Source organism: Micropterus salmoides, unplaced genomic scaffold (genome assembly GCF_014851395.1).
Source record: "Micropterus salmoides isolate LMB-PRFRI ecotype aquatic unplaced genomic scaffold, ASM1485139v1 Ms_hic_scaffold_22, whole genome shotgun sequence".
Taxonomy (NCBI): domain Eukaryota; kingdom Metazoa; phylum Chordata; class Actinopteri; order Centrarchiformes; family Centrarchidae; genus Micropterus; species Micropterus salmoides.
This window is the reverse complement of record NW_024041373.1, coordinates 2504697-2514104: the sequence shown is the minus strand read 5'-3', so window position 1 is coordinate 2514104 and position 9408 is coordinate 2504697.

Genomic DNA, 9408 nt, shown 5'->3' with positions numbered 1-9408 from the left:
GCGCCATAGGCGGTTGCCTAGGGCGCAAAATGTCATAGCGACGCCACACACAACTGCCGCAACGTAATGTTCAATGCGACACACACCAGCGATCCACACAGCTTTCTGTATTTTAAGTTGTTGCTGCAGCGGTCTGTGTGACGGCGGGAGCAGAGGGCTCTGTGAGCAGGGGCGGCTGGCCGGCTTCACATGCTCCTCCCGCGGGTTGGTGCAGGCTTCCCCCGCAGCCACTTGCGGTGCTCCTCAACTCCGACAATATTCAAGCACATTTTTGTTCCGCCATCACTTCTCATAAAACTGTCAATATTTGAAATCTACACAGCTGATTTCTCACCTCAAAATGTCTTGTGGATTTAGTGATGAAATTACACACGGAACAGTAAAATATAAAACTTTCTGTTGCTGGCCTGTCTGGCGCACGCGATGATGATGCAGTGAATAGTGACGATTCTCTCTGACCAATCAGCAGTCTGTTGTGTTTTCACGTTACATTTTAGTATCACTCAGCTCGCTTGGAACCTCGACGGAGGTGAGGTGATACGAAAAAAAGTACCTGGAAGCAGGTACAGGTACAACATTTCTACAATGGAAACCCAAACAAAGGCGTGTTGAGCCAAAGGGCCTCCGCTCAGACTAGCTTGGTTTGAGGGCGTGCCTGACCCCGCTAGCCACTTGGCAAGCCTTATGACGCGTTTTCATTTTGACATCACAAGTAAAGGAAGTGAAGGGCTGGACTACAAACGAGCTGTTTTCAAGCGGTTTCAGAGCAGAGCTTTCTGTGGGAGATGGGAACTCCCTTTGGGCTGGACTTTGGGCTTTTTCACTTTGCAAACCTGTTACATGCACAAAAAAGATATATAACTCAATAAAGGAGAAGGGAAAAGCCAAAAAGCATAATACCACCTCTTTAAGTCAGCTGCTAGCCAAAAAGCTAAAGGAATAACGAGGGAGAGAGGCGTTCTTTCCACATCTGTAGCTAAGTACCAGAGGTGTGGACTCGAGTCACATGACTTGGACTCAAGTCAGACTCGAGTCACAAAAATGATGACTTTAGACTGGACTTGACAAAATCAAAGAAGACTTGCACTTCGACTTTGACTTTAAAACCAATGACTCGTGACTTCACTTGGACTTGAGCCTTTTGACTTGAGATGACTTGACACTCCCCATGCCCAAATATAAATTATGGGAGAGCGGGGTAAGTTGTCTCGTGTGTAAGTTGCTCATGACTCCAACACAAGAGGCTCTATGTCAAAAATCAAATAGCCATTTTGTGTGACTTCTTTTTCTATGTTCAACTTGCTGTTCACATGTGGTCAAGGTCACTCTAGTCTGAGGTGAGCACAATTTTATTCTTTTTTGCTTCAAAAGTAAAACATTTGCACTTTACATTTTATGTATTCCACCCTCATTAGGTATGAATGTTCAAAATTATAACTTTGCACAAAGTAGAGGAGACAATAATGTGTATTTTGATACTTCAGCTGAAGTGCTATGTTAAGCTAACCTTGAGATTTAGCCAACATTAGCACACATGTCTGTTTGGGGCAAGTTGTCTCCATGACTTTGGGGCAAGTCGTCACATGATTAGTTGCCCTAGTACAAATAAACACATAAAACATGCTCAAAAAACTATGTGAAATTGTGTAATTACCTCTGACACAAGTATTAAATAATACTGTAAACAGAATATTATGCACTGTAGTTTACAGCAGCAGCCAAATGCCTGCACAAGACTGAATTCATGACAGAGTGTATACGGTCTTATACCGTAGGCATGTAGTATGTTAGTAGATACAAACACAGACACACACACACACACACAATCCAGTTATTAATGTAGTTAGGCAACAAGGGTAATAGACAAATAAGCTTGTAATTAATTTGTAATTTCAAGGAGGAATGTGTTTTTGAAGGAAAGAAGAAAATTATCAACAGAAGACAGAGAATGGCAGTACACCACCTGACATAATGTTAAAGGCAGTCAGGCAGGTGAAGTTCAAGAACAAGTACAGCTAAGGATTTTGACATAAGCCGCTGACATCTCTTTTGGCCTCATCTATGTGGAGCCATTTTCATGCAGTATTCCAAAGAAGACGTGGTGAAGTTTGTGAAATGCAACAAATGGGCCTGCTATGCTTGCACCTCAGGCCAGGCAATTTATGTGTGCCAGAACTGTGACACTAAAGACAAGTCTGATTAGTCAGATACATATGTACGTCATACAAAAATGCACATTGTTGCATTAGTGTGTTTAAACACCACATCTGTTAAGAAGTTACACATTTAATAAAGTTATCTGCAGCATTATATTCAATTACCATAGATCTATTAGCACTCCAGAGAACATTTGATTTTAAAGTTCAAAGAAAGAGGTTGTCCCACTTAGTGTGTGCTCTGCCAACATTTTTGTTTTGAATTAAAGTATTGATTTTCCAAATTCTCTAGGCTTGATTGCTGATTGATTTTACTTTTAGTTCTGCTTACAATTTGAAATTGAAATCAATATTCACAATTGTTCTAAATGTTTGATAATCCAGTGTGACAACTTACCTTATGATGGGGCAAATTGTCCCAAGTGCACACTCTCTATTCAGCAGTCTACAGCTCCATAATGAGATAAGATATGAAGATGTAATGAATACAAAACTTCCCAAGACTTCATTCTTTCATTTGGTATGACATTTGTACCATTGTGATGTACAGTGCTCAGTAAATATTAGATGGTGTGAAGTGTGACAACATACCCCGCTCTCCCCTACGATATAAAAAACTGCGCAGCGCATCAACATAGCGCGGAGGAGCGCGTGTCTTCCTAGCGTCGGGTGCTGTTTCACAACAACACTCGTTTTGTTTTATAAATCCCTCCCTAAAAGGTGTATTCAGTGTTGCTTTACCTGATCGGTGCTTGTAAATTATCCACGGTGTCTGCGTCTTCTAACGTCAGAGCGATTTATAGTTTTCTTACCGCTGGTTTCTGTCACTGCATCTCCCGAAAAAACACCATGGTTGTATTTCAACGTTCTGTAACGTAACTTCGTCAACTCGAGTAGTTCACCTGTCACCTGCTCTGCTTCACACACACACACACACACACACACACACACACACACACACACACACAGAGCCCCCTCCGTGACCCATCTGTCACCCAAGACTGTCAACTTGGGGGAAACTGTGCTGCTGTCCTCCTCTTGCACTGTAGATGCTGCTTAAAGTTAATAATGTTGGATTATTGTTTCTTATTTCATGGGCTATATGAGATTTTGGAGTAAGGCATATAGTTTTTAAAAAGAAAGTATTACATTTTAGAAGTTCAATATAAACTATTGACAGGATTACTCATTCCTAAGGCAATGAGTAATCCTGTTACATAATTGTGATCTCAGTATTGACCAAAATAATTAGCAGCCCTACATGAACATTTAGTTTAATTCATGAAATTATAGAACATCTGTTGTGTGAAACTGCACCTCTTCCTTCTTTCTGTACAGGCTAATGCTTCATTCAATAAATGTTTTTTATTTTTAACTTATAAAAACTTTTGAAATGGTTTTTAAATTTGGTGAAGAGCTCATTATGACTTGTTTAGGACTTGAAGCTCAAAGTTTAAGACTTGGACTTGAGACTTGACTCGGAGTTGCCAGGCATGCTCAGTCTGGAGTTGGGACTCGACTTGAGACTTGACTCGGACTTGTAAAACGATGACTTGGTCCCACCTCCGGTAAGTACTGCCATTAGGCCTAACTTGAGAGAGATGCAACTCAGAGATGCAAAACACATGGTCTTCCGTAAACGTTGTGAGACCAGCAAAAAGCTTTCAACCGCGAACAATTTTGTATTGAAGCATCTGCTAAGAAACGTGAAACTTAGCCTGTAGAAAGAAACTCCGGCAGCTAACGTTACTGCCAGTGGCGTTAAAAAAAACGTTATATGCTTCGTAAAAATCATACTTATTGATGCCGTTATGAATACGCGATTAGTTTAAAAAGTCAGGAGGGACTTGCTTTGTTTTTTATTATATTTAAATAGCCTATATCCATAGCCTATACGATACAGCATCCGCTGGTCTGAGAGGCTGCACTGTTTTCAGTTTGGTTGGTTGTTGCCTCCTCAGGTTAATTATTGTTCCAGTAAAGTGAATTTATTTCAAAAATGCGCTGCTGAACAGGTTTCCTGTCATTTTGAAGGATGGGGTGCGGTGGTTGAAAGTAATTGTCACGTAACGAGTAACGTGACTATTTACTTTTAAAACACAGTAATAAATAAAGTAATATTGTTACTTTTTAAATGAGTAGTAAGTAAAAAGTACAATTTCTGAGTAATTTGCCCAACACTGCAGCTAGATATGCCGTATAAACTGATTGCGCGCGCATCTCACTGATGACGTTGCACAGAAACCCGTCTAAAGGAAACGTTTTATTCTGGGTAATGGCGCTTATTTTGACCCGCCCAATGTCTATACCAGTGGTTCTCAAACTTTTTCTGTCCCGCCCCCCTTCAGGAGTCAAAAAAGCTCATGTCCCCTACCCCAGCAGATATTTAAAATTTTTTATCAATCATTAATAATATTGAAATAAACAAGATTCAGATTAGCAAAATAGCCTTGCTAGCATCAGAGCACTTTTGCTTGTTTATGTCACCACATGAATCACATTCACTTAGAGGACTCCTCAACATCCACAACCCCCCTAAAGTAGCTCTACGAGCCCCCTGCCCGAGGCAGGCCCGCCGCCGAGTTGGAGAACCCCTGGTTTATACAGTCTATGGTCTATACCATGGTTATCCCCTTTCCCTCAATTAAGAGAAAACTATGTGAACAAACAATTTGCATGAGACTCCCATGAAATTATTAAATCATATTCAATTGTTCATGGTTGTCTAAAGAAAGATAAGTGAATCTTTCATGACTAGTAGGTTCTTTTAGAGGGAAATGCCTCCAGGCTTAAAGATGTAACAGTTCCTATTCCACAACTGCCAAATTAATGATTATAATGTAGTCTTCTATGGGGCCCCCAGACTGACAAGATTATCAGATGAGTCAAAATTATAAATAACATAAATAAATAATATTGTTAATGAAACAATGAATGAAGCGTACAAAGAATGATAAAGCTTTAAACTTTCCCTTAATTGAATTTGAATCACTTGATGATTCTTGATGATTCTACTTGAAAGATTGTCACATTTTTATCACCATATTCAATCCTAATTTCACTGTTGAGAGCCGAAGTGAATCTGGAACATCCAGGTTCCGTTTCAGACGTAAGAAAGCCTCATTCAGAATCCCTTTGACATTTGTAACAGTGCAGGTATTGCAGCCTTAGAGCTGACCCTTTCTCAGCAGTATGTTATGTGGCTCACATACAGGATGTTACGAAAAGAACAGCAGCCTTTTGAAAAGTGTTTAGACAAATCTGTAATAACAGCAGAACAGAGCATTGCAAATGCACTAACAGCAGATATTACTAAAACTAAAAAGTAGAAAAAATGACTTTGGAAGAGAGTGTGGGTGAGCTTTATGATTAGTATTGACAAAACCAAAGTAATTGTTGTTTAACTTCAAAATAACAAAGGTTTCAATTTGTTATAGCAACTGTTGTAGTGGATACCACTTTTTATTACACCATTTAGTTTATTATGACCCTAGACTGTATATAAGAAGGTAGACTTAGGCTGTATTGTGCAGAGATGGCGTGTTATTTTACACAAAAGTCCCCATATGTAGAAACAAACACAGGACTTTCACCTAGGAGACCACTGTTCATGTCCCATGTTAAACAAAAATCTACATTGACTTATTTTACTTATGTTAACTTATAGGGGAGACCGGGTATGGTTGTAACATGGGGAGAGTTGGAACATCACCAATTCCACCAATTAGACACAAGATAGGAGTCGCGATCATTTCAGTACGTATCTACTTCCTCCGTGATCAGGCATGGTGGTTGGCAAGGCTGAAAACAGGCACATTCAGATTATAAAGAGAAAAAAATATTTTGAGGTGATAAGGTACATTTTTGGCCAAGACTATATTTTGTTAAGTATCTATACTATTGCAGATAAATTGTTTGACTATATTAGATTAGATTAGACTGCACTCCAGGGTTACCAGCATTCATTTGTTAGCACTGTGACCAGTGCTTGAAGTGGTGCCAGTACTTCCCATTCTCACGTGTTCACATGTTGGTGTGTGTATCGGCCCACAATCTTTTCCTTACTCTGTCTCCACCAGTGGAGAGGGTAGAAAGTACCGGCAGCTTGTGAGAAGTGCCGGTGTGCAAGAAAAAGTTTCGGTACGAGTAAAGAGTGAGTAAGAAACCTGATGGTTAATTGTGGTTTAAACTCTTCTTCAACATTTGAGGCCAAACTAATCTGGTAAAACATTCAAAACAATTACGATAAAATCTTTGTCAACAAATATGCATGTGTAAAATTAAGCAAAAGCTTTTTTTCAGTCCTTTTTCCTCAACAAAATAAACATCTTAATTAAAAAAGTTAAGTCCTAATTCGTGTATGATTCAAGTGAAATCCACCTACCGCATGTAAATAACACCTGCACATAATGCTTAGTTATTCCAGCATCCTTTGCAACATGCTCCATCGCACTGTGTACATGTCTACATGTATGCATGTATGTGTATGTGCGCCTGTATATCTCATCCAACTCCGACATGTACATAATAATGATAATAATTTTACTCCTGCTTCCTTTGCACTCTGCTCACTGCACTATTGTCTCAATCTGTCTATATTGTTTTTGTTTGTGTATATATGTGTTCTTTATACTGTAGCCTGTGTCTGACTTTATTATTGTATTATTGTATTATTTTATAAGTAAGCACATTGTGAGCAATGCACAATCCTGAGTCAAATTTCTCGTATGTGTACATAAAATCAAACATTTATTGAATATTTATTGAACATTTGTTTATTTGACATTTACTCATGAGGTCTTATTTTAATCCAAGTATGATCTTTTCCTGAACCATACCAAGTACTTTTGGTGCCTAAACCTTCTCAATGTTAAACCCCTCTTTTTTTATTGTTACCTGACGATGACGTCACCTGACTTTCGCATTCTAAACTCATGAAATGCGTCATCTCTAACGGTATTAAATGATTTGCTAAAAGCTTAAAATCCGTAGACATGTTGAAACCAGTCTTTTCATGTCATCACATAAAATGGATTAGATTACATTTTTAATAAAGTGTTGGTACCAGCTTGCTGGAATGGTGGTTTATTTTTTGCTCTGGATATTATGTCTCTGTGTAACAGCTTGATAGTCTCCATTATAAAGCTCAGCGATGTCTTTCTCTGTGTTTGTTTTTTTCTTCTAGTTTACTGCGGCACAGTGCCAACATTTGCCACTGTTAAATAGCCATGACTCCTGATCCACAGGCTGTTGGTTATTTCCAGCATTCAGGCCACACAGCTGTGAGGGGAAGGGGGACAGTCTGTCTCTATTGGTGGAGGGAGGGAAAGTTTAGCTCAACTTAGCAACAGCAGAGCTAAGGTCACTGAGGACAACACAGATGACAGTAAATAACAGAGGCAATGAGACAGAGGGCTGCTTCTCCTCATCTAGATGCTGCTTTTATTGTATTACCAGGTCTTTATGGCAGGTGGATACTTAAAACATGGCAGTCTTTTGATTAGGCTATTCTTTTATAAAATCCACAGCCGATTTTACCGATTGTTCTTTCCCCCAAACCCTTTATATATGTTACAAAACCTACTAAATATCTTATATTCCTCCAAGTACATGATAGTCACGTTACGTTAAAGATGTGGAACCCCAAAAACCTACAAAAGCCAGACAGTAAAAGATTTAACTTATTATAATCAATAAATAATAATGTCAAATCAATAATGAAAATGGAATGCAAGAAGAAATGTTTAATTCCCCCTTAAAAGAGCACTGCACCAATTTAGCAATGCAATCCAACAATATGTTTTTAAAGGATCAAAATTGATGTCAAAAACTGGAGCAACAATGCAACTCGACCACCAACAGTTTGGATCAAAGATTGGGTTATGTTATTCTAGTAGCGGCTAATGCAACCTGCAGCCTCTGGCCTCAAGCTGAAATGAGGAGCAGGCTCACTTCTTCCTAACTCCCCAGTGTTTTTTTCATTTTCAAACTTGTAGTCTTCAGCCCCAACTGAAGCTGACCAGGCTTGAGGACATTCTTCAGATTTCACACAGCTCCCTCTGGAGGCTTTACACAACTTTCTTCACATTTGCAGGCATAGAAAAAAAACACATTGATGTGTCAAATTGTTGGAGTGCCCCTTTAACATTCCGACTCATCTGTTAATCTTTGACTGCCTTTTGTTGTTTTTGGGGCTCCATAGCAGGCACTGGTGGTCTTATATATTTTTAATTTATTTGAAACATTATCATTATTATTATTATTATTATTATTATTATTATTATTATTATTATTATTATTATTATTATTATTATTAATAAACATTTATTTATACAGCACATTTCATACAAAAAGAGGCAATACTATGTACTTTATTATAGGAGTAATTCCCAAAATAACATTAAACATTAAAAACTTTCCAGCAGAGCCAGAAGTGTATTTATTGCTACCTATTTTTCTATGGTCATGTACTACAAAAACATTTGTTTGTTGTGTAAATACGTGTACAATAGCTTTATTATAGCGCCATCTCGTGGTAAAATATCAGAGGTGCAACAATGATTCACATGAGTATGTGAACAAATGTAATGCACATTATGTGCAATTCAGTCCTTACCTCAGAGATGAATAATGACTATTTGAAGTTTCTTCTACCTAAAATATTTATTCATCTTTCTTCCAGTGCTCCTGTTCCAAAACGAACTGCCTAAAGGGTGAAAAAGAGCGAGCAACAGCGCCATCTAGCAGGCACAGAGCGCTGGCCATGGTGCTGACAGCCCTCTGCTTTCCATCATGCTCAGTCTGAGGACCGTTTGAGGGCCAAATCTCACCTCACGTGGATTGTTAAATGCTTGTAAAATAGCCTACTAAAGTGCAAGGATGTATGATTTAAGCATGATAAATAGTGTCTCATAGTGTCTACATCTCTAGGTTTCTTACACATCAGGTTGCCAATAGCTTATCATGAGCCTTTCTTCCTTGCTATCAGCCACAAAAACCTGCTGACAGGCCTGACAGGTTTGTGAAAAGCACCATGCTTAATCTCATCATATGATACTGCTGAGAAAGACAAAGCCCCTGCGTTGGATGTTGGATTGATTCAGAGGAAACCTTGGTGCACTTATGAACAGAGAAACTCACAAGAGACCTGATAAATCTTTCACTGAACAGAAGTTGTAGGCTACTACAAAACTGGTCCGTTATAGCGGCAAGATATTTTAGAGATAGACAGGGTGTAGACGGGACAGGATGA